Raw genomic sequence first — 25,523 nt, 5'->3', positions numbered from 1 at the left:
GTACCCTTCTCAAGTCTTCCTGTCTCTCTGACCCAGGTAGTTTCCTTTCTTTTAAAGGACATTTTCTCCAAATGACAGTGTTCAACTAAGGCAGAATTTCTGTGTCCGAAGGACAGTCTGTGATCCAGTCCATTGACTCCTGATTTCATTTAAACTGCAATTCATTATTTTCTTCCTGTGCTCATTCAAGAACCCATTGTTCATTACTCTCCCATCACTGTATGATTGGAACAATTTGTATCTGTCGCTCCTACATTGGCCAGATAATGAAATAATCATTTGTGCATCTACACAGCATTTTACATTTATTTTTTCACAGCGTAATTCACTTTTAGGGTCATTTTCTCATTCTGGAACAAATTGTGATCTTGTTTAAGCTTTTATTAGTTGGTAACAGTTTGCAATGGCCAATGTCAGGATATATCTGAGTGTTGCCATTCACAGACAGAGGAGACAATGAAATCATTGCTGTTCCTTCAGTAAACAACAGCAGAAAAGATTCTCAAGCACAAGGGTCTGATCCAAAGTCCATAGAAGACAATGGACAAATTTGCTTTGATTTTAATGTGCTTGGCATCAGGCCTTCAAAGCGAGAAGCAATGAGAAGGGATAAGGCTACTCAATAAAAATCAAAGAGGAAGATAAATCACAGAGCCTGAAGAATACAACCAGATGAGCTTCTGTTCTCAAGTAGCCCAGCAAGGTTATGACTTCTAGAGAAGTCAAGAGTCTAGGTGGATAAACTAGTTATTATGATATCAGAGAGATAGAAAGGTGATTGCTGATTGGTTAATTCATCTTGCTTCTGCAAATCTATTTCTGCTCAATTAATTAAAATGACACACATGTTCTGCTCTCCAAATATCACACACATTATTATGGAAAAGGTTGAATTAGTCATTACGTTGGAAAAGGTCAGGGCTTGAATTTAATGCCAAAAGGAGATAGCGCCTTCCGTTGATGCTTCATAATTGCTATCCAATCCCAGTTAACTGGATCTCATCTCAATCTGCTACCAGAGTTTACAAAGGACTTGTCACAGAAAGCATTTGGGGACACTCTTGCGATAGGATCCCCAGGGTGCAATCTTGGCTACAGGACCAGTGCTGAGACCTCCCAAACCACCAGCCTTGGTTGCGTCTGGGGGCTGTCCCACCCACAGGATGGATCAGGGTGGGCACCCCAGACCCTACTCTTTGAGGGCTCCAGTGGTGGTTGCCTCAACTGTTGGGGGGCCCAGGGCAGCAGGGGTCAAATTGCACCATCCCCTCTCGGATTACCATTATCCACTGGGGACAGTCGTGGGCAAGGTTATCCCAAGTGTCAACACCGATTCTGCACTTTTTCATTTGTGCCTTCAACACATCGTTATAGCGCTTCGAGAGGCCCCCAATGCTCCTCCAATCTAACTTCAACTCAGAAGACAATCTGTCTTGGGAGTCTCTGATCAGATATCCAGACCATGTGACCAATCCAACAAAGTTGTTGATGAATGATAATGACTTCAGTGCTGGTCATGTTTGACTCTTCCAGATTGCTAGTGTTCATGCCCCAAGGTTCAGTTCTGGGTCCTGTTCTGTTCAACATATTTATCAACGACCTGGATGAGGGGTTGGATTGCACTCTCAGCAAGTTTGCAGATGACGCTAAGCTAGGGGGAGAGGTAGATACGCTGAAGGGTAGGGACAGGATCCAGACTGACTTAGACAAATTGGAAGACTGGGCTGCAAGAAATCTGATGAGGTTCAATAAGGACAAGTGCAGAGTCCTGCACTTGGGCTGGAAGAATCCTAAGCATTGTTACAGGCTGGGGCCTGACTGGCTCAGTAGTAGTTTTGCAGAAAAGGACCTGGGAGTTGTAGTGGATGAGAAGCTGGACATGAGTCAACAGTGAGCCATTGTAGCCAAGAAAAAGCTAATGGCATATTAGGTTGCATCAAGAGGAGCATTGCTAATAGATCCAGAGAAGTGATTATTCCTCTTTATTCGGCTTTGGTGAGGCCGCATCTGGAGTACTGTGTCCAGTTCTGGGCCCCCAGTTATAGGAAGGATGTGGATACACTGGAGAGGGTCCAGTGGAGGGCGATGAAAATAATTAGGGGGCTGGAGCATATGACATGAAGAAAGGTTGAGGGAATTGGGACTGTTTAGTCTGTAGAAGAGAAGACTGAGGGGGGACTTGATAACAGCCTTCAACTTACTGAAGATAGGTTGCAAAGAGGCTGGAGAGAGTCTGTTCACAGTGGTCACGGATGGCAGAACATGGAACAATGGTCTCAAGTTGCGGTTGGAAAGGTCCAGGTTGAACATTTAGGAAAAACTCTTTCACTAGGAGGGTGGTGAAGCATTGGAATGGTCTACCCAGGGAAGTAGTGGAATCTCCATCCCTGGAGGTGTTTAAGTCTCGCCTCAACAAAGCCCTGGCTGGGCTGATCTGATGGGTTTGGTCCTGCTTAAAGAGGGGGCTGGACTCGATGGCTTTTTTAGGTCTCTTCCAGCCCTATTGCTCTATGATTCTATGCGCCTATCCTTCCAAGAGGTATTTAGGATTCTCCTAAGGCAGTGAGGGTGATATTGCTCAAGTGTCTTCATGTGATGCTTGTCTGTTGTCCAGGTTTCACATACATAAGAAGCATTGGAACAACCATTGCATAGCACACAAGGAGCTTTGTCTTGGCATAGATGTCCCGGTTCTCGAAGACCATTTGTCTCCGGCGGGTGAAAGCAGAGCGTAAGTACACATACAATGACAGCACACACAATCGACGAAGATATTAATGTTCAACAGGTCAAGACTTTCAGAACAATACCTCCCAAGGCATGCTTTGGACCACACAGATCCTCATCCTGTCAGAGTGGATGGAAGGGTTCCAAGATGCTACACTGAACTTCAGAGTGCCACACTCTCCCATACCTTTTCCAGTAAAAGAGGGTTGAAAAAAATGATACATCTTTTGGAACAATTACATTGTACTCTGTCTAAATATTGAATAGAACTTGCAGCATTAGTCATAATTATTATTTCACGACCTATACCACGATAACCCCTCCTAGCAGTGCTGGGTATCCAAACATGCGGTGAGATAGTTCCTTCTCTGAAGAGACAACAAACTACACAGACTAGGCAAACGGTGGATGGGCACCAATAGCCAGCAGGCTTCGGTTGTACGTGAGGGGGTGCAAAGGATCTCAGCTTACAGGAGTAGTTGGGGCTGCCCTGCCTCTCTTACCTGCAGGCCTAAGCCCTGAGCTGTGGTATTCAGGACTGTGCCTGTACAGGAGGGGAGGGGACTAAGGGAGCAGTACTTTGCCCTTAGCTATTATCACAGCCTGTCTGCAGACTCAGCACTGCACTGGTTCATGTCTGGGGTGGAATCCTGGCTGCAAGTCCACCGCATGTTACCAGGCTCTGTTGTGTCATTTGGAGAGGAATTGTGCTGTCCGCTGCAGGACTCCGGGAGTGATTGGCTGGCCTGTGCAAGGCAGGGCCTCAGACTCAACCCTCATGGGCACCTCTGGGTTTAAAGGCCTGTGCCCCACAAGGGTGCGGTGTAGTGTTCCCTACAATCTGAGTGCTTGGGTGACCACCCAGGAGAGATTCAAATGCTGCCCAGCTGATTAGCAGAGCGCCCTCAGCCACCCACAGCCAGCAGCAAATGGGTCTCTCGATGGTGCCCAGCCACATGTACCTCAGTGCACACCACACCCTTTATTCCACCCAGGGATGGAAAATTTGGAGGGAGCGCTGGTGGGAGAGTTTTCTCAGCGAGAAGGAAAGCAGGCACTGATGCCACGAGAGGGATGCCAGCTGGAATAGCCATGATAGTAGTTGCCCCCCATCCCGCCTTAGTATTAAACCCTTCATCCCAGCACACAGTCTAAGTTCCTGGGACAAGACAGACTGTCCTGCTTATCCCATCACATGTCCTCTCCAAATCTGGCATGTGGTCAGGCCTGGGCTTGGGCTGGACCTCCAGGACTGTCACTGTAGCAGATAGAAATTGTATTGTACCTGCCCACCCGCTGTTCAGCCCCCTCACTCCCCCAGACTTTTAATGATTAAAGAGTAGCTCAGGCTGGCCAAAAAGGCAGACAAATGCTCCAGACTAGTGTCATGCGATGGACGGTTGGCCATTCAGCTTTGTTCTTCAACTGGAACCGAGAGAGAGAGTGAGAGAGAACATCCAGCGCATGGCCCGCAGAATTGCTAAAAGCTGTAGCTGGGTGTCTGAAATCACACCAGGAAATCTGATGGAGTATGTGAGACATTTTACACTGATTATAATGGCCTCGAAAGCCTTTTTTGTAAATACGTTCACTCTTCTTAGTTACGCTACATTAAATGGTGTTTGGTTAGCGTGTGTGTGTGTGTGTGTGTGTTTGTGTGTGTGTGGACTCTATCGACCATATTAATAAAAGAAGAAAGAAAAAAAAATAGCTCCAAGACAGTGGGTAACAGCGGGTGTATAGAGAGAGAGCAAAATAGCAGCAGAAGCAAACTCTGGCTGGACAGTAAAAAATCACCTGCTTCTTAGGGAGATACAATTGGGTAACGATCCATGGAAACATGAACATTTCAGATGGCAGATCTGCTATTCAAATTTATGGCCAGCTGTCAGAGTGCTTGCATCCCGCACTTCCCCCCAGAAAGAATTGCTCTTTGCCGAACAGTAATGAGCGGGTTATGGGTGACTCTAGAAAAAGTATGGAACTCTCTGAGAAATTGTAGTGCATCATATTAGCTTCTCTCTGAAGTTAGCAATTTCCCATCATGCTGTATTACCCATCACTGTCACTAATATACCATGAAATTCAGTTGTATAATGCAGTGAGCAACTCAGCCTCCCGTTTCAAAGGTTTGTTACCCATAATCCTGCGTGAGTCATTAGCGATGTCACTGAATAGAGGAAAACTCATTCACTTCTTGCAATGTTTCCCCCTCTGGCAAATAACTGACACATTACACAGAGGCACAATGCTTAATTCTCCAGAGACTCCTGATTACTGTGCTGTGAAAAGCGTGCCTCTTTAATGGGCAATGCAGTCACCCCAGAGCCTTGCCAGGCCCATCTGTTGTCTTGCATGGCACCTATCCCCCAAGCTAGCATTCCCCAGCCAGGGCCGAACATCTGGATGTTCTGCCAAAGTATCTATTTTCTAGTCTTTTCCTTGTTTCCCCTCTGAAATGTTGGTAGGAAACTATTTTGAAAGTAAGTTTGCACACAAAAAAAAAAAAACCCCAAAAAATCAAGAGTACAACTATACCATCCAACTAAACCATGTTACAAGCTCTGGGGTAACACTTTGAAAAGCAGCGCTGTCCTGTTTATGAGAGTGACTTAGTGACAACAGCCTTAATGTGGTTAAGATACCAAATTGCCATCCAAATGGCTCTGAAAGAGCTTTGATCTAGGCTATCGGAATCTGTCTCATTGAAAGCCAGTGGGCCCTGAGCTCCTAAAATCACTTTTGAAAATAGGACTGAGATGTTTTGGAAAAGTTCACCTTATTTATTTATTTATTTTTTAGGAACAATTTTTGGAATGGGATAAGTCAATGATCACACTAGAATAGAGGGGGCCAGAAAGCAAGTGTGTAAAGCCAGGGAGAAAGAAATCTTTGGGGCAGTGATGGGCAATCTGAAGGCTGTGTGCAGCCCACCGGGGCTTGAGCTGTGGCCCTTGGACCCCTGTCCCCCATACACCTCTCATGCCATGGGGCACCGGAGCCTCGCGATGCCTCCCAAAGCTTTTGGAGCACTGCAAACCCCCTGGTTTGCACGCCGTCCCATTCCTGGCCCTCCCTCCCGGAGCTGGGCCACTGTGAGCCAGTGGTTTGCAGCTGTTCCAGCCCTGGAAGGGAGGGGAATGAGCAGATTTGCAGCAATCTGTGTGTGCCAGCAGGGCGGGAGGGAGGGGCAGGAAGTGCAGAGTTCAGTGCCCCAGTGCACAGGAGGCCCATGGGGCTGGAAGGCAGACGGGGGCCCACAGGGTTGCAGGTGCAGCCCCCGTGGGCTGCTGTTTGCTGTGGCCAACTGAGGTGAAGGAGGGCCTCTGGTGATCTCACCCTATTCTTGGTTGCCCATCACTGCTCTAGGGGCACACAGTTTACAATGGGACTGGTGGGTTTAGCTCATGGCGGGACATCCGAAAATCCTGCATGCTGCCTGAATGAGTTTTTCTGCACAACTCTCCTTAAGCCCAGACTGATATCACTGCAGGGTAGTGCTTTCCTGCTGCTCCTGATCCCACCTCCAAACGCGCCTCCTTCTCTCTTCTTCTCCCCTTGTCACAGCAGTATTGCTCACCGCAGGTCCCACGGGCACTCACCCAGAAACACGGCTCTCCGCTAAGGTTTCCATGTTTTCTGTGTCAAAACATTAGCGAAGCCTTCCTGACAGAACTGGGTGAATAACCCGTGTTCCTAGGCCAGGGGCATCCATTCCAAACAGCCAGGCATGAGCTGCTGTCTCCACAGCTGGGCACAGCCTTAACCCCAGGGCTAGGAGCATTTTTAGGTTCTGAATATTACACTCATTTCCAGTGTTTCCTGTGAGCTGAGCACTGGGGCTGCCGCCCAAGAGAGATTCAAGTCCTGCCCAGCTGATTAACAGAGCACGCATAGTGGGCAGCGTGTGTTTCTATTGGTGGTTCATATCTACACGTACCTTGGCGTGCATAACAAAATTTATTCCAACCATGGATGGTTAAAAATAGAGGGACCCCTGCTTTCAGCCTGTGTGTGCTGTTGTGCTCGCATTGCCACCCTATTCTTTATTACTGTGTGACGTGAATCACTACTTTTGCCTAAAACTCAGCAAACGGTATATTTAACAAAAGGAGAGGGCAAAACTATTTTTGTTGTATAAAACAGCCATTGGCTCACTTATGGACAACCCCTTTGTGACAGCACCTGAGAATGGAGAGCCCCTGGGTCCTCAAGCCTTCGGCAGCAGCTTGTCAGCCCGTGGGTTGATAGAGTTGAGCTTTCACAGTTGCGTCTCACCACCCTAGTGCATGTAAGGAACGAAACTTCCTTTTGTTGTTTTACTTTAGAACTGAGCGGCTGAGCAGCAAGGATCATAGGAGTGGCCATGGGGTATCATAACAGCATCAGCCCTGACGATGCATCAGTAGCTTCCAGAGAACTTCACTTTTGGCTCCATTTTGTCTTAATTACACTTTAATGGTTTCCTTCACGTTTACCCTTTGTAAGTATTTAAATACACTGGCTGGGAATGCCACTACCTTAGTGGGTCCTGACGATGATATGAATAGGTTACCTATTTCCTCAGCTGGTCATTTCAGTTATGTCTGAATAGTGACTTTTCAAGCTCTAATGGTGGTACGCCTTTCATCTGAGCTGGTTTTGCCCTGTTCTCATCAAGTCTGAGAGCAGGACAAGACTTTTTTCGCTTCTGGCTCGTGAAGGGTCTCCACCAGGTTGACATTGCAAAGTATTCTAGAGTGGCTATAAAGACAAACATTTAGAAAGCAAGTGACGCTCCAGAAAGGAAACAGAGCTGGGCTGTTGACTGGGCTGGGATGTGTGACATAGCCCAGAACTAAAGTTTTATCTCATTAACTCTATCTCACCTGGGCTATGTACAGACATTGTCAGCCTCCTGTTCCCGGCTTCCAGACGTGACAAGGCTGGAGTCATTAAAGCTCAAGGGATCCGGGCTTATTGTGCAGTGCTAGCAATTGTGTGTCAACGGCAAGATGGTTCTGATGGCTCCCATGATGTCAATTCAAGTATTTCAACCACCAGTCTCAATTTAATTCACCATGTATCTGCAGCCTCCACATTTGCTAATGTCAAAATAGTGATATATCTATTCTTGTCCCCAAAAGTATTGTGGCGAAGGCTGGGGCTGTGGAGGGAATGGTGCAGAAATCAGCTGCAGAGCATTCCCTCTGAAAACCTGGTTGTCCTGATATATCAGAATCTCAGTCTGTTTTAGTGCAAACATGATGTATTAACCTGCTTATTAACCAATGCAGTTGGTGACGGTTTGGTATTCAGTGTTTTGTCTGATCTGTATATTCTGGCCAAGTGACAATTTATGTGCCGAGGGGCATATCAATATTTGGGTCCATATAAATACCAGCCAGATCTTCTCAAACTACAAATCAGAAAAGATCTGATCTGTCACCAACTCAAAAGCTGATTGCTAAAGACATTCCAAGCCGGGATTGATAAAGCATTGATGACGCTATCATCAACTTGCAGTAAATCAATTTCTCTGTGCCAGCAGGCTGTCTGATAGTGATGCGGCTGCTGTTTAGAAGTGTTCTGCAATAGCAGGGTAGAATTTTACTACTAATATAGCAGAGTTCCTAGCCATTGGACAATCTAATCACTGGACACTGCTTAGATTGCAACCCTCTCTGAAAATGTAAGCCAACCCCAAACTTTCTTGTATTTAAAAATTCACCAGTAAAAGGGTCTCGTTGCTGCAGTTTCTAAACTGAGCTGTGTGAGAGAACAGAAATAACAATATATCATGAGAGAGGCTATTTGTGTTTCTGATCTAAATACTAGGCAGTGTTATCTATCTAGGTAAACTCATAGAGGATGTGGCTAAAGCTCTAAATGGTTAGTCCTATCCAGAGCAAGCAGCTGTGGGTTTTACTGTCAGGCGATCATAAGCTGAAATCTCAACAGTGCCTAAGCATAAGGGATGTTGTTATTCCCACATTCAGATGCGTGAGCCTTGGATGAGCGTTCCAGCCACTTTGCAGCACAGCACAGCTCACCAAGGCCGGAGGAGAGGTTGGTCATTCGTGCAATGGGACCCATGAGAAGTGGAAACTTGCTGTAGAGACAAAGTTGCTGGACGTCCAGCAGCTCAATCTCAGGACGGAGGAGTGTCCTTGAGACTACAAAAAGGGCCCCCTCTCCTCATGTAGCCTTCCAGCGAGGATGCCTGGAGCAGAGATAGGGGAGGGCTTTTGGCCATCTGCTGCTCTCTAGTGAGCCCTTCTTTGCAAAGCCAGGCATAGTAACAAAGTTGATAGACTGATGAGATCCACTTCCCATGTTTTGTTGCCATGTGCTAGAAGAGGTGGAGTAGGCAAATCTAGAGAGACAATAGATGCCTGAGAACCCACATAACGATGAACCAGGAAGGTTGGATGGACAAAGAGTCCATGAAAGGGGAAACCAAGGAACAAACTCAGTTGTACTTTAGGGAACGGCAAACTCCATCGACACCAGGGCTGAGTTTGGGCCCATCACTCAAAACCCCCTGGGGATAAGTAAGTGTTGGTTTTCAAATAAGCAGTTTTATTTGAGTGTTGAACATGTGCAGTCTGCAGCAGGTCTGAGATTCGGGCTTCAGACTCTCTAGTGGTGTTTCTTTTTCATAGCGTCGCCACTCACCTCCAGAAAGCGGGGTCTTGGGGAGACCTGCAAACATTCCAAGCCTGCTAGGACAGCACATGGTTTAGTTTGGTCTGAATTTGTAGACTAAGACGAGAAAGTGATTTCCAACCCTGGCCAGGAGCCGATTGCACCAGCAGAGAACAATAACAGAGAGCAGAGCAAATCCAAGAGCCTTCTGTTAGAACTGAGCAAAACCTAGCTAATACAGGGATAGGTTAGTCAGCACCATTAAAAGGTGCAGTTCAGCTCTTAAAAGTGACTGGAGAGATGGCTCCTTCTTATCCAACAGGTGTCCCTGGGTGCTTATTTAATGTGACGTTCATTCCATACCAGGCTCTGACCCTACCACGGAGCCTATGCAGGACAGGTGATTCTGCCCTCACAGACTCAGGCTCCACAGCAGAACCAAAGCACTGAGGAGGAAGAGAACTGGCTCCCTATCCTTATGTCTGCATCATAACCATTGCTTGCTGATTCCTAATTATACAGCCAATGAGTTACATCTGGGTAACTTTATTGCAGCTAACAGCGCAGGATTTGCCCAGATGGCTCTGAAGGCACAATTTGTCTTATCAAACTTTTTCTACACGTGGCAATGCAGGGAGAGGTAAGAACCCAGACTGGCCTCTGAATTTTTCCAAAATCCCTCATTCTGGGCTACTGCACCTCATCCTGGGCAAGCATTTGGCTGTGTTACAACACAGGTGTGATTGCCCAGTTTGTTGTGCTGAAGGGCGTTATTGTTCTGGACTGCTCCCCCAGTTTTGAAGTCAGCTGCAAATGTTGTTATCCACAATTTCATATTTACTTCCAGATATGTAATGAAAATATGGGACAGCCTGGGGCGGAGAACCTGCCAGTGGAAACACCTATGTTCAGTCATGGGTCCAATGTTCTACCATGATTCCTCATTTTGACATCTATCAGCCCCAGAATATTAGATTTCTCCTTATTGCCTCTGACATCAGCAATCGCAGAAAAGGCCTCTGCACCTGAATGGAGAGAAAATTGGCTAAAGGGACATCCAAGTAATACCTCTCTTGTGGTAAGAAGTTTCCTTATTTCCGTCTTTCTGTGCTTTCACAGATCACCATCTGTTATTTACCTCCAAACCTGTTGGAAATTTGACATCCAATTTCATTTCTATGTTATTGTCCCCTGGATTTTTGGCAAGGGCTCCTGGCCAAATGAGGCCTTGAGCACTCTTTGATGAATAGTAGCAAATTGATGCCTTTCTGATTGTCTACATTTAGCAAAAATAGACAGGGCCAAATCCATCCCTGATGGAGTCCAGTGATGTTGATGGACAACACCTGGGTGAATTTAGCCTATGATTAAAATATCCAAATTTGTATCCCTTGAGAAAGGGATGACTGCAAGAGGCTTTCATACCCTGTTAAAAATAGGAATGATCAGGGAATACCAATGTCATTTGAGGGTAGCAGAAGTGCTCTCTGGGGCTCCCATCCCCCGCCCAACCATCATAGCTTTGATCACCACAACTTACTGGGTACAAACAATAGCGTTACTCAGACTTACTAAACTGTTACCAAGCTTGTTTGCGCATTGTCTTTCTCCATGTAATTGCTTATTTGAAAAGCACTTAGAGGGCTCTGACAATGTGGAAAACCAAATGGTGCTTGAGCATGGCTGTCTGTCAGAAAGATGCTTTACAACCTGACATGAGAAAGAAGTCCTTCCCTTCCCTCGGCCGTTTCTCATCTGTACGCATTCCAGCTGGCATTACCCAAGTGTGCAGATCATTTATATTTGTTTTTGCTGCAGGACGTGTGACTGCTGCCTCTGTATTCTTGGGTTAACATCTAAAATGCTTTTTTCTTTTCCATTTGAAAAGTAATTTGTGGCTCAGGCCCCACATTATCAGTCTGTAGCTATTGCTTTAATATCTTCTTCCCCTAATTGTGACTGTGTTAAACGTCTCTGGGAGATATCACACCTTCTGAATATTAGACCCTTTACACGTTGCTTGTTAATACTACCTGCAATACATCATTGCTTCCAATTTACTGAAGTGGAATTGCACTTCACAGATTTTCATAGGTACAGTGGGCTTTTTGGTAGGAGATTTATTTACGCCCTGATTAACTTCATTCTGTTCCTTTTGTAAAGTGGCTTGAAGTTGAACAGTTAATGTTAAACATTCAGAATGATGGAGTGTTTCGTTCAGCTGATCACTAATTATAATAATCAGGGGGCACACTGATGACATTGGATTTTTCACAACTCAGGTTCCACTTGTGTCAGTATATTTTGCTCTCCTGTGAAATGATTATTCCCACAGAGAAAGGGGCTTTTACTGAGATGTTCTGCTGGAAGGTAAGCATTTGGCCCCTTTTGAGTGAAATTTTGTGACAGGTAAAGAGCTCCAGGGGAATGGTGGGAGTGTTAATTAGAGCTAATTATAACATAATTGATCTGGCTGATTTAAACTGCCTCCCAGAAATTCCTATCTCCTCACAGGTTGCTGGAATTAGCAGGCACAAGGAAAATGAGGCCTCAACCTGCTGCATGGTTGAAATCAGTTAAATGTTGGTCTACGCGCCTGTTGTATGAGTGTCGTAGTTCCTGAAGGTAAAAGCAAACAAAGATCTCAGTCCATATTTCACAGCTAAGGGTTTTCAGCGTGAACCAGAGGAGACCGATTGAGAGCGCCCGGTTCTTGGGAATAACTCTTCCTTCTTTTTGGTCTCTCCCTGGGTGCTCCTTCAGACTTGGCCACCCTGTCACATCTGTGCTGCTTCTCCACCTGACGCTTTCCCAGCAGTCATCTAAACAAGTGATGTTCCAGCATGCTGATGGGGGTGGAGTTCCATTACTGGCTCAGCAGGACTCTGAGCTGAAGTGGAGTTTTCCCTTTCATGGTGATGTTTCCATGGCTTTTTAAAAAACCCTGCTGTCTCCTCCATGCAGGCTTTCCCATCCTCTTCCAGCTAACTAACAACCCCAGATCTCTGCATTTTGTGATGTCCAGTAACTATCTCCTGACTTCTTCCAGGCTGGACAGGAACCCAGTTCTACTGGTAGGACCCCAAACAATGTTTCAAGATGGTTTCTGCCCTCAAGATGCTGGTTGTAGTCAAGGGCACCCAGAGGTGCTTCCCTGCCACCTGCTGTATCAACACAGGGAAGTCCACAGCACCAGGTCCCACTCCAATGGGCAGCTGACTCATCTAGCTGTATCACACCAGCTTGGTTCTTCAGCCCAGCCGGGCCCAAGCTTAATTTTTTTCAAGCCCAGTACAAACTTGTAACATGGGCTGTGTCAAAAGACCACTTTGGCTTAACCAGTAGATCATGTGTGATCTCAAAGTAAAAAAGGAATCATATAAAAAAAATGGAAACAAGGACAAATTATGAGGGATGAATATAGGCAAACAACACAGGAATGCCGGGGCAAGATTAGAAAGGCAAAGTCACAAAACGAGCTCAAATTAGCTACAGGCATAAAGGGAAACAAGTAGGCTTTTTATAACTACATTAAAAGCAAGAGGAAGACCAAGGATAGGGTAGGCCCATTGCTCAGTGAGGAGGGAAAAACAGTAACAGGAAGCTTGGAAATGGCAGAGATTTTTAATGATTTCTTTGTTTCGGTCTTCACTGAGAAGTCTGAAGAAGGAATGCCTGACAGTGAATGCTAGTGGGAAAGGGGTAGGTTTAGAAGATAAAATAAAAAAAAGAACAAGTTAAAAATCACTTAGGAAAGTTAGATGTCTTCAAGTCACCACGGCCTGATGAAATGCATCCTAGAATACTCAAGGAGCTGATGGAGAAGGTATCTGTGCCATTAGCTATCATCTTTAGAAAATCATGGGAGACAGGAGAGATTCCAGAAGACTGGAAAAAGGCAGATATAGTGCCCATCTATAAAAGGAGGAATAAGAACAATGCAGGAAACTACAAACTGGTCAGTTTAACTTCTGTGCCAGGAAAGATAATGGAACAAGTAGTTAAGGAAATCATCTGCAAACACTTGGAAGGTGGTGAGCTGATAGAGACGAGCCAGCATGGATTTGCAAAGAACAAATCATGTCAAACCAATCTGATAGCTTTCTTTGATGGGATAACGAGCCTTGTGGATAAGGGAGAAGTGGTGGATGTGGTATACCTAGATTTTAGTATACAGTCTCGCATGATATTCTTATCAATAAACTAGGCAAATACAACTTAGATGGGGCTACTATAAGGTGGGTGCAAAAGTGGCTGGATAACCATACTCAGAGAGTAGTTATTAATGGTTCTCCATCCTGCTGGAAAGGTATAACAAGTGGAGTTCCACAGGGGTCTGCACTGGGACTGGTTCTGTTCAATATCTTCCTCAACAATTTAGATGTTGGCATAGACAGTGCACTTATTAAGTTTGCAGATGACACCGATCTAGGAGGGTTGCAACTGCTTTGGAGAATAGGGTCAAAATTCAAAATGATCTGGACAAATTGGAGAAATGGTCTGAAGTAAAGATCCTCCGCTACTAAAGTATTTGCTGCTGCTGTGACTAGAAAAACACAATAGCATGGAGAGCCAGGGTCAATGACCGAGCCCAGCAAGATCGATTTTTGCTGCGTCTTCACACACGCGGCAAAATCAAACTCTGAAAGATCGACTGCGGTGCGTCAAATGCCAGTTAAGTACAGACGTACTCCGAGGAGTACAGGGATCGACTGCCGACCCCTGATAATTCAATTTTGTGTGTTCCTATCAGGTTGATCTTTCACGTAGTATAGAAATACCCTGTATAGAGCCTTCTAGCTCTGGGGGGTCACACTCAGCTGGAATAAGACAGCTACACAGACCTATAGAGTACTATGTGCCAATAGCCTGTCTACGCTATGGATGCTATTTCCATTTGGTTTTGTGTGTTTAACTTTACACCAAGATTAAATCCTCCATTGGCTTCACTCATGACACGAGCCCTGTTCTACATCCACTGCATGCAGCCCTGTATCCAGAACAAGGAAGAGCATTGGGGATCCCTTTGTACTTGTTTCTCCTGTGCTTGTCTTCATTAGCTGCTGTGACTAGGAAAATGATCAAATCCTTTTCCTATGCATCAGAACAATATGACCACTCTGGTGTCAGCTGGGCTGCATTCATATTCCAAGCACCCCATTGCCTATGCCACAGGTGCAATTTCTTGTTTAGCTTTCTGATCTGTTTTGATTAATAAAACTTAGCAATTTATAACAAGTCAGAAATGGAGTCACAGCTCTGAAGGGAGGTAATGAAGGGCTGTAATTCTTTGCCAAACCTAGGGTGGCAGGTTTCAAGACTCTGTAGTTTGCAGAGAATGTTGAAGGATTGCAAATTGGATGCTTTTGATGTCACGCACCCAGTTAAACATAATAAGGGTGGGTCAGGAAGCCAGTTGTCTTAGCTTGAATATGATTAGATATTCCTCAGTATGAACTGCGTATCTGAAGCCATGCCATGGTCTGAATTGCAAAATAAAACTGGAAAGCCAGACGACTTCCTTCTTTCAATTCTGGAGCCTGAGACATCTTGTTAGGAGATGAGGGTATGGACAGGACAATACTCTTATTGCTTAATTAATTTTTAGCCAGGTGTCCATACTATATTTTCTGTGGTATTGTTGGATTGGGGGTGCTTAGCCAGTCTAGCACGTTAAGACTGTATGCCCTAACTGTTCTTTATCCACATTTTCCACACCAGTCATGGTTGTCTAGACCTCTGTCATACCCCTCCCTTCCGCATCTCTTTTCCAAGATGAAAAATCCCAGTCGTATTCATTGCCCCTCATCAGTTTTGTTGCCATTTTCTGACCTTTTCCAGTGCCTAGATAATCTTTTCTGAGATGAGGCGACCACACCTGCATGCAGTATTCAAGATGTGGGCGTACGATGGATTCATATAGAGACGATAAGACATTATTCTTCGGCTTCTCTATCCCTGTCTTAATGATTCCTACCACTCTGTTGGCTTTTCTGACTGCTGCTGCACACTGAGTGGCTCTTTTCAGTGGATGCTATGTCTTACTCACCTATGGAGATCATACAGCAGTAAGAGAATCGTTCCAAAGGTTTCCTTTTGTATGGGGTGGGCATAGAGTGATTTGAACTTTCTGCTGGAATGGCCGAGAAGGCCTCAGAATATGCACACATTGTCGTAGACAGACAGGGAATTGAACTGTCTGCTCCATATCCCTCGTGAGCATCCTAACCAGTGGGCTAAAAGAGATAATGAGGGAACCATTTGCTTCATGAAGTTCCAGGCCTAAATCCTGCTTTAATTTCATGTTTACCAATCCTATCCCTCTTGGAATAACAGTTACCCCATTAGTTGACTATGCCATTGGCTGTAGGAGGCACGTGTTTGCCTAACCAGCTGGGTGCTCACATACGCAAATACAATATAGAGGAAAGATTATTTTTAGAATAGAGACTATAGTGTAATGAAAATTTAGCTCACTTACAGTGAGTGTGCACATAAAATAAACAAAAACAGGGTAGTACCCAGTTCTTGGGCACTCAGAAACATCTGCAACATCCATTTTTTACCTTTTTTACTTCAAAAACTTGACAGCTCCAACTAGAAAAATGGGAGCCAGCCTCAGAGCAAACGACCGTCACAAGGAACCAGCCATGCCTGCGCTTGCAATTGATGGATGAAAATTTGTCGTTCATGGATGCTTGACCCCCTCCCCATGACAAGAGTTGTGCTGCCGTTAAGCGCAAAGTGCCTCCTGCTTGGTTGGCAGTCACCCTTGCCTGCTGACAAAGCGAAAGTCACTAGTGTGTGGTGATGGGGTTGCGGGGGTTAGAAATATTGCTGACAAGCGGCATTCACATGTCTCAACACAGCCTTGTCTCTACAGGCTGCACAGGGGATGCACACACAGGTGAGTAGTGCAGGGATTCTGGGGGGCACTGACCACATGCCAATGCCCCACCCCTCCCCACTCATGCTCCACCCTCTCCCAGCCTCTGCTCCACTCATGCCCCTCCCCCTGACCCGCCCCTGCCTAGTACCTCTTCCCGTGGACAGGCCACACTGCTTCTGGTGAGCGTGGGGCAGTTCCTTTCCTCCTCTTCAGCAGCGTGGCCTGATAGCGCAAGCTAGGAAGCTCACTTTGCTCCCAGGCCACACCACTCTGGGCGAGAGACGGGACTGCACCCACACACACACCAGAAGAGGTGCAACACTGATGATGAGTGTAAGTGGGGGGCAAAGCTGTGGGGGGGAGGGTGATAAATGTGACCTGCATGCACCCTTACCCATCACCTCTGTGTAGGCAGACCCTCAGTGTTCAATAACCAAACAGAACATTTTCTTAATTAGTTACATCTTTGGACAACATCTATTTCCATAATAGCATTTTGTCGACTGAGCAGTTTAGGTGAGAGCACCGCTCAGTGAAGCCACCCGAAGCTCTCATTGCTGCTAAGGTTAGGCAGCTACTTGCATTTCTTCTTTTATTCCTTTCTTTCTTTCATTTCATACCATCTGTCACAACCCAGCCTGCCTTGAGCCATTGCTTTGCATGAAGAGATATCAGAGTAGCCAAGCACTAGCAAAAGAGCTGACTGGAGGTGAACATTTCTGGAAGCTTTATATCACTCTTAAAACAAAAGAAAGTTATGCTTGATACAAATATTCCATTTATAAATGCTTCATGAATATTTAATAGCTGTTATAATAACGCTGTAGCCATGAGCAATATGTGTTATAGATGGGTAGATGCTTGGGCAGAGATGGCTTTGTGGAAGAGGGTGGGTTTTTTCTAATTTTGGTTTTTTACTAATTCAGAAGGAAAACCAAACATTTTGAAATCTCCTGGAAGGGGCTTGGAGCAGTTCACTTTAGGGGCTGCCCTAGAGCTGCAGACCCTGGAAGCTCTGGGATCCAGGTTCTTGGCTTTCATGGGCAGGTGAGTTGGCAGGAACTGAGGAGGCAGATTTTGGAAGCTGTCTGGCAGGCAGGTCTCCCTGAGAACTTAGTCTCTGTTCTCCTGGAAGTGCATTGCAATCAATGGGCCCCCATGGAATGTTTCCAGTTTCACAAAGTGGCGAAGTCTGACAAAAATATGGTTCATCAGCATTTTTCCAGCACTCTCCAGACAGAAGCAGCGGGTTGGACTTGGGATAAGATTTGTTAATTTATTAGCTCTTTATCAATGGAACCTCATATATGGTGTGGCCGAAAAGCAAGTTAAGGGAACAAATGAATAATGGATAACTTGTGGGGGCGAGGGGGTGGCAGGGGATGGTGGTTTGGGCAACCTAAGGAAAAGGATCTTTAAAAGAAAAGTGAAAAATGTGAGACTTTGAGTGCAATTGCCCCACCCTGGTGGACGTGAGCAGAATAAGGCCTGAGGTTAATAACAGTGCTGCTAGGTCATTTGCCCTTTATGAAACTGGAGCTGACATTGTGACTCCATCACTAACCATACAAGACCCCTTCCATTTCAAAACCTGTTCTTACCCCTCGCTAAGGGAAAGTGTCCACCATCGCTGCAGTTAGTTCTCTTGTAATAGCAAGTGTCCTTGGGCTCTCTCGCACTAGAGTTACTCTAGCAACCCACCATGTGTTCTTTTCTTCTTTAGGGGAAGTGAACTGGAAACACAGAAGAGTGCTGACGTGGAGCTGGAGAAGGCCGGGTGTTGCCTTCAGCCCAGAGTATGGCTTCTACCGAAGAGGTATTGTCCTCTGGAGTTGCAGACTCCAATCGGAGTGGAAATACCCTGCGAGGTGTCTGGCTTGGAGGGCTGCTGGCTGACAATGCCCTCCTTGCCAGAGACCCTCGCCACACCATTTGCAGAGCAAGTGAGATTGAGCCACTGAGAGCTAAACCCTCCCATGCTTGGAGATGCCAGCTGGGCAATGGGATTATTTCCATGCACAGTTGGAAAAGATCAATATTCACTCTATGAGCTGAATTATAATAAACTGGATGTCATGTCTCATTAACAGACCTTTCCCTGCGCCAGTTTCCTAGCCTGTCCAGGGAGGAAACAGAGCAGCTACAGAATTGTGTCAATTTGTCATTTCCTTCACAGGTGCTAGCCTGCCTGAGGGATGGATGCTTTGCAGCTGCTTTGGCCACCCCACCCTAGGGTAGGTGCTGGCCGGGAATAACCTTTGTCCAGCTGGAGAGAGAGTGGAGGTGATTGACGCGCTGATCTCCCAGCTGCCTCTGCCATGCAGTCCTTTGGAGGAGTCTCTGTCCAGCAGGTGAGAAGTCCTGCAGCATCTCAGGCCGGGAGGCAGGGACAAAAGGCTGAGCGGTGAAGCCTGGGATATTCAGCCACACCCCAGGGAGCAATGGATGCAGTTTTCAATGACTTTCAGAGCACAGATCTCCCTGAAAGTCACTGGGATGTCTGACTGTAGATGATGCCAGGGCTTTGGAAAATCCCACCCTTGGCACCCAACTCCCACAGGCGACAGGTAGACTAGGCCAGGGGAGGCAAACCCTGGGTCATGGTGGCCCTGCCTACACTGTGTCTCTTCCCTTGCCTGCTGCACCACTTCCCCAGCGCGCTCACAGCTTTCTGTAGCTCCTGCCTGGTGAGTCGCTCTTGGTCTCCTCTGTTCCACTCCCCGGCTCCGAAGTCCCTGCCACTTGCCGTGTCCCTCCTCACCACCGCAACCCCATGAGTGAGGGCGTGGAGGAGAAAAGGGACAGGGGAATGGTGGGCAAGTGGGGCCTTGTGGAGAGAGGGGGCTTGCAGAGAAGCTGAGCAGGGAGCAGGGGAACCTGGAATGGGGTGGAGTGTGGCTGGGGCTGCAGTGAGAGAAGGCCGCCCAGGGAAGCTTCATCTGCCACCCACATCAGTAGGGGCTGGACGACCAACTCTGAAGCGCTAACAGGTGAAAGGCCCTGGGGTAGCTCCTCAGCAGGTTTGAGTTGTCCTGTCTCCGTTGGTGCCAACAGAGCAGCCCTCTGGAGCAGACGGGCGGGTTGTAGGTTCAACACATTGGCAGATTGAAGTAAACCGGAGGTGCCACCCGAAGGCTGTCTCCTTCCAGCTACTGTATAAACAGGCAGCGTGCCTTGTCCACAATGGGGCTTTAACCTGGGGGTTGGCTAATGTGCTAAAACACCCTCCCCCACCCTGTGCCCGAAATTCCTCCAGCAGCAGAAGAAATCCGAGTTTGGATTACAACTCTTGGTGGGAGGGATAGCTCAGAAGTTTGAGCATTGGCTGGCTAAACCCAGTGTTGTGAGTTCAGCCCTTGAGGGGGCCATTTAGGGATCTGGGGCAAATGGAGGGGACAGGGAAAAGGATGGTGCTTGGTCCTACCAAGAGGGCAGGGGCCTGGACCCAATGACCTCCTGAGGTCCCTTCCAGCTCTATGAGACATGTATCTCCATATATAATTATTAACACCCGGCAGAAGTGAACAGCTAAGCTGCAGACATTTTACGTGGTATCTTGCTGGAATGCTGAGGCAGCTGCAACAGCAGGGCACTGGGGGCGATGTATTCAGCACGCCTTTGGTACACTCCTCTTATTGTGTTGCTTTCTTTTGCAGAGGCCTCTAAATCAACAAAACACTGACCATCATTAATACAAAGTTAATAACGTAAAAAAAGCTCGACCCATCAGACAACGGTTCCCAAGAGAGACACAAATAACAAACCTTTATCAGACCCACAGGATTGCAGTGATCCTCATGGGCTGTCTGATAACAGAGCAGTGGTCTGCACCTTCACCGCTGTGTCCTGCAGCCCTTCCCCTCCCTAACTACCCGGGGGAGTGCGGATATTGGCCTGCCAGGGGGTGCTGGAGAAGATCAGATCTGGTTACTGTTTGCAGGGCCAGCCTTAGGATTTCTGATGCCCTGGGCGGTGCTATTAAACTGCCCCAATGCCCAACTTGCTTTTAGCAGCACAAACACAAGCGTACAATATTGGCAGATTTGCCACATTAAATAGCTCTGATCTGATAATAATGTTCTGTGGCTTGATGCGAAGAGCAGATCAGTGGCAGCAGAGTGGTGCTTATAGGTCTGGCTCACACCGGGTCTGGCAGCAGTTGAGCGGACAGGTGGAAAAGGGCAGAACCCGCAAACTCACCCCTTGGGTGCTGAGTGGCCAAAGCAGCAGCAGCAAACCCTCAGGTCAGGTCACACTGCTGGGCACCGCTGCCAGCGCCACAGTGAAGGGTGGCCACCGCCCCCTGTCCCATCCAGTAATGGGGGAGACAGGGGCAGCAGGGAGGCCGTGAGGGATGCCAGAGAAATCGGAAGACACTCAGAAGGGAGGGGAGGGGAAGCAATGCAGAGGGAACAGAAGCTGGGAGGAAGAAGGGGGCAGCAGTGCAGGTGGGCAGGGAGCGAGGCACTGTACTGGGGGGTGAGACGATGGAGGGTATTGATCTGCTCAGCACTGCCGCAGCCAGGCAGAGCCAGGCCCCTGAGTCCCAGCTGGCCCACCAGCACCTCACTTCCATGACCCACAAGGAGCTGAGCAAAGCTGCCCCTCCCTATGGGGTCTGGGGCCTGGAGCTGGGGGGAAGCCTGGTGCTTCCTACTGCCCTGGGTGAGGAGGGGAATGGGGACCCCCCCCAACCCCAGCTCAGCCTGTGTGTGTTTGGAGCCGGCCTCTGGCTGACTGGGGATGCAGCCGGTCAGCTCCGAGCGGACCACCTATCCCCGTCACCTCCCTGGTAGGCGGCTCTGTGGCAAGGTGCTGAGCTCAGCACCAGGAGCCCATGGCCCCTGCATTAGGGGAACCACCCAACACTGAGCCCAGGAGAGGCACTCCCCTCCCCTCCCCTCCCCTTCCCGGTCTCACAGAGCCCTGTTCCCACCAGGCACCGGTGCACTCAGCCCCACCCCACTGCTCTCTTGCCCATGCTCCCTCCAGTGGCTGTGTGGGGCCCCCAAGGCTGTGGGGCCCTCCACAGCCGTGCACTTTGCATATGGGTAGGGATGGCCCTGACTGTCAGGCCAGGTGAAGCATGTGCACTCCGCAGCCAGATCATTCGCAGAAAATCCCTCTCCAGCAGCCCCCTGGGTGGCTCAGATGTTGCCAAGGAAGATTCTCTCCTAACAGTCTGAGAGGGGTAGCTGTGTTAGTCCACAGTGCCACAAAAAACAAGCCGTCCTGGAGCACCTTAGAGACTGACACGTTTATTTATTAGTTAATGCACTTTCGTGGGTAGGACCCACTTCCTTCCTTGGAGTAGAGCTTATAGGACTCGGCGCCTGATGCAAAGCCCAAAGAAAGCAAAACGAAAACTCCCATTGACTGTGGTGGCCTTTGGCACCAGACCCCTGTTGTCTGGGCTGAAAATTGCACACAGCTGAAAACTTCCCCCTAGCACTGTCAGCGTGGGCTGAAGCACTGCCCATGGCTAGCTGTATCCTCGACATGTGCTGGGCAGCGGCCGGTGCTCTTTGAACATAGACAGCCAGTCTGCTGCAGAACTATGACCTCCTTGTGCTGTCACCCCCAGGAATAGAAAACTATGCTTCCCTTGCAAAGTCCAGAGGCCCGATGGCTCCTTTTTTTGCTTTTTGGACACCGGCCATTGGTTACTTATCATCAATTCTGATCTGACAGTGATCCTTACAGCTGAGGGGCTGATTCTAATCCGCTGCTGCAGCCAGGTTTAAATCTTTCTCTGCCATCGGTGAGTCTGAGCACTGAGTGTGCAGAGACATTATTAGATTATTAAATCAATGACACTCAGGTTATCAGTCACACTTATCTGCATTCCCTGACACTGTAATGATCTTCTATTTTTACTTCCATCCTGCTAACGTCCCAGAGGTACTGAAATTATGACCAGAAAATTAATTTCTTTACGTTTGAACAAGAAATAGAAGTAGGGGGAATAATCCTGTATTGACATTATACGTCCTAACAGAGCTGTTCAGAAAAGCTATGGGTATAAAAAATAATAGGGTTGAGAATTACATTCTACATACCCAGTTATCCCTGTGGTGTAGGGCAAAATAACAGGCCTGTGAATATGTCTTGTGTTCAGACCTGGGGCCAGATTATTCCAGCTGGTAACTCATTCTGAGCGCTTAGGGTCCCTTAGCCAGCACTAATAGATTGTACTAGAACCACCAATATTTTCTCACAGACACCTGCTCTCAGGGATGTTGACAAGGGAGCATGCTGGGAGTGAGATCAAATCTAGTAATCAGGAACAGGACAGAAGCGCACAGTAAGAGCATGATGACATTGTATTTTCAAGAGCTTTGGGTGCAAACAAACAAACACATCAGCCCACAGGTGGAATGCACCAGGTCAAAATGGATTTCTTAAAGACTGCAGTAAGTTGTCTCTAAGGACCTGATGAGTGAAGGTTTAAGAACAGCTGTACTCCCCTGGCCATGCATGTAGAATAACCATCTTTAGGTTCAGAGGTAGATGAAACTACGAAGGAGAACTAATAAAAGATAGTTAAGGGCCAGAGTAGGGGTCTGGAGCACATGACCTACAAGGAGCAGATGAGGGATTTGGGATTATGTCGTTTGCAGGAGAGAAGAGTGATGGCTGATTTGATAGCAGCCTTCAACTTCCTGAAGTGAGGCTCTGAACAGGATAGAGAGAGGCTGCTCTTAGTAGTGATGGATGGCAGAACAAGGAGCAATGGTCTCAAGTTCAGTGTGGGAGGTCTAGGTTGGGTATTAGGAAAAACTGTCACTGGGAGGGGGGGGTGAAGAACTGGAATACATTACCTAAGGAGGTGGTGGAATTTCCATCCCCAGAGGTTTTTGAGTCCCGGTTTGACAAAGCGCTGGCTGGGACGAGGTTAGGGTTGGTCCTGCTTAGAGCAGGGGGCTGGGCAGGGGGCTGACCTCCTGAGGTCTCTTCCAGCCCTAGGATTGTATGAGTGTATGAACATGGCTCCATTGAAATCAAGGCGGAAGAGCAGAGAATTCATCTGAGCATTGCTCTTGACCAAAGGTACCTCAGAAACAGTACCAGGCTCTGGGGCTCAAAGCAATTCCTCTAAGGAATCTTGGGAGTTTGACCTCTTCCCTCACAATCCCTCTAAACTTCCCAGCAGCTTTATGAAATCTCCCAGTAGCCCCTGCTTCTGAGACTTTATCACTATGTAAGCCTACAAGGCCTGAACTCAGACATTTCTGTGGGAGGTGCTTTTCTTGTAAACGTGGCATACAATTTCTTTTGATGTAAATGAGTTCAAAATAGTTGTGCAATGAGTGTGCATAAGGGTGATTAATGAAAAATGTGAGTGGAAACAGACTGGTAAAATGATTTTGCTATAACATACTAAAAATTTACACAGTAATAAAGGTTTTATAGAAAAAAATGAACTTCTGTGATCTTGCTGTAATAAGTGAAAAATAAATTTCCCTCCCTCCAACCATCTTTTCCTGCTGCTAGCAGCCAAGGGCATGCTGTGAAATGTAGTCCCTTCCCTGCTCCAGGGCCAGGTCTGTAGGCAGGGAAGCTGGACAAGGAACTACAGCTCCCACAGTGCCTCAGGCTCCCCCATCATGCCCTGCAGGCTCCCCTTGCACAGTGCAGCAGGGAGGAAGGGAGGCAATCCAGACATAGAAGGGTGCATTTGCAACTTTTGCCCACCTCTCGTCTTCCCCCTGACCCCTTCTCCTGCCTCTCCTGCATATAAGCCTGTACACAAAGTGTAGTACAGCTACAATAGTGGGGAGAGAGAAGGTTAAATCCCAGCAGCTTGGCTGGAATAGGTTCGGGTTGGTTTTCCAAGAGAGAGATTTTAGGAAGTTATGTGGGAAGAGTTCTGTAGCATTGCGTTGTGCACGAGGGCCAAGTAGATGAGCACACATCCCTTGTTGTCTTGGGCTCTGTGAATCCTCTAGTGCAGACATGGCTTCTGGGGGCTGAGCAAGTGAAGAAGCATATGATAAATGCTTTCCCATAGGGACAGAAAGTCTCTGCTTTTTTCCCCCTCTAATTATTTGTAAGCTGTCTGAGTTTATCACTTGCTGGCCTGAGCCATATATTACCTAGTGCGAGAGCATAATTTGTTTTTAATGTATGTTTTAACAGTGTGATTTGTTTCATGTTTGAAATTAATTTCAAAGAAGGAACAAGAGCTGGTGCTCAGTGGGCCAGAAATTCAGCAGGAAGGCTTTACCGAGCCTTTTGAGTGGAAAATGTTTGCTGAAAGTCAAGTATGACAGCAGTGGAGAAAGAGGGGGCATGTGTACCATTGGTACTGGAGAGATACATTGGCAGGAATATCCCAGCAACTAAAATTTGCAGTGGGAATTAAAACCGTTGTGGAAATCCTTTACTTCAAGTTTTTGGACTCCTGTAAACAAGAAGCAAACGCTCAGCTGTACAGCATGTGTTCTTTGGTTAACCATGAAAAGTGGATAGCTAAGTGGCCATCACTAGCTGGCAAGGCTCACAATTAAATTGAATCTATTTTGAGAGCACTTCAGTCCAGATTTAAAGCTGTTTTCACCTGGTAGGAAATGTCTTCTGAATTCTAAAGCTCTCTACAATAAGGAAAATTAGAAAGGTCTGAAACTGGGTCCCTTTCCAGTGGACAATGAAAATGATCAACGTTCTGGTTAGCTTATATTTCTCTGCAGCACTGGAATTTCTATTGCCGTGGGTTTAAATGACGGGATTTTGTCCCTCTGTGCTTGGGTATGTTGAAAAGTTAGTATTTACACAAGATATTCCAGACTGATAATGCATAGCTAACAAAAGATGAAATTTTATTTATGCCATTTCCTATATACATTTCAGACAATTTCTTGATACAAGTTCTGTTTATAAAACATAGCACTAAGGGCTTTTTTCTTCTGGGGAAACACACCAGAACAGAGTTCCAGCACCGTTTCCCCCCACAGTCCCACGGCTGGGGCTGCCTCTGTGCCTCGCTGACTTTCAGCCTCAGGGCTGCAGATTCCCACTGCCAGGGATCCTGCAGCTGAGGCTGCCAGCAGGACCTGAGATCCAGCACCTTTTTTTCACGAAAAAAAAGCACTGATAGCGCTTATACATCCCCTGAATGGAAACAAGAAAGGTTGGGCACAGGAATGTGTATCCAATTGTTGTCAGTGCTCTTTCTGAATGATAATACGCTAGGGGCTTGTCTGCATACTTGGCTCAATCTAATTCTTGACCTCCCCCCCACCCCTTCACTCTCTGATTTGCTCACCTTGATTATCTTTTT

The 25,523-nt window shown here is 47.1% G+C and overlaps 1 long non-coding RNA gene across 1 annotated transcript; it reads left to right on the top strand.

Annotated features, from left to right (window-relative positions):
* The first annotated feature begins 17,239 nt into the window (after positions 1 to 17,239).
* LOC142020124 (uncharacterized) lies at positions 17,240 to 18,559 on the top strand. Its single transcript, XR_012647281.1, has 3 exons — positions 17,240 to 17,290; positions 17,967 to 18,059; positions 18,420 to 18,559. It is a non-coding gene; the product is annotated as an uncharacterized LOC142020124 (long non-coding RNA).
* The last annotated feature ends 6,964 nt before the right edge of the window (positions 18,560 to 25,523 follow it).

The sequence above is a fragment of the Carettochelys insculpta genome, chromosome 13 (assembly GCF_033958435.1).
Source record: "Carettochelys insculpta isolate YL-2023 chromosome 13, ASM3395843v1, whole genome shotgun sequence".
In the NCBI taxonomy this organism is placed as follows: domain Eukaryota; kingdom Metazoa; phylum Chordata; order Testudines; family Carettochelyidae; genus Carettochelys; species Carettochelys insculpta.
This window is presented reverse-complemented; position numbering and strand designations above follow the sequence as displayed.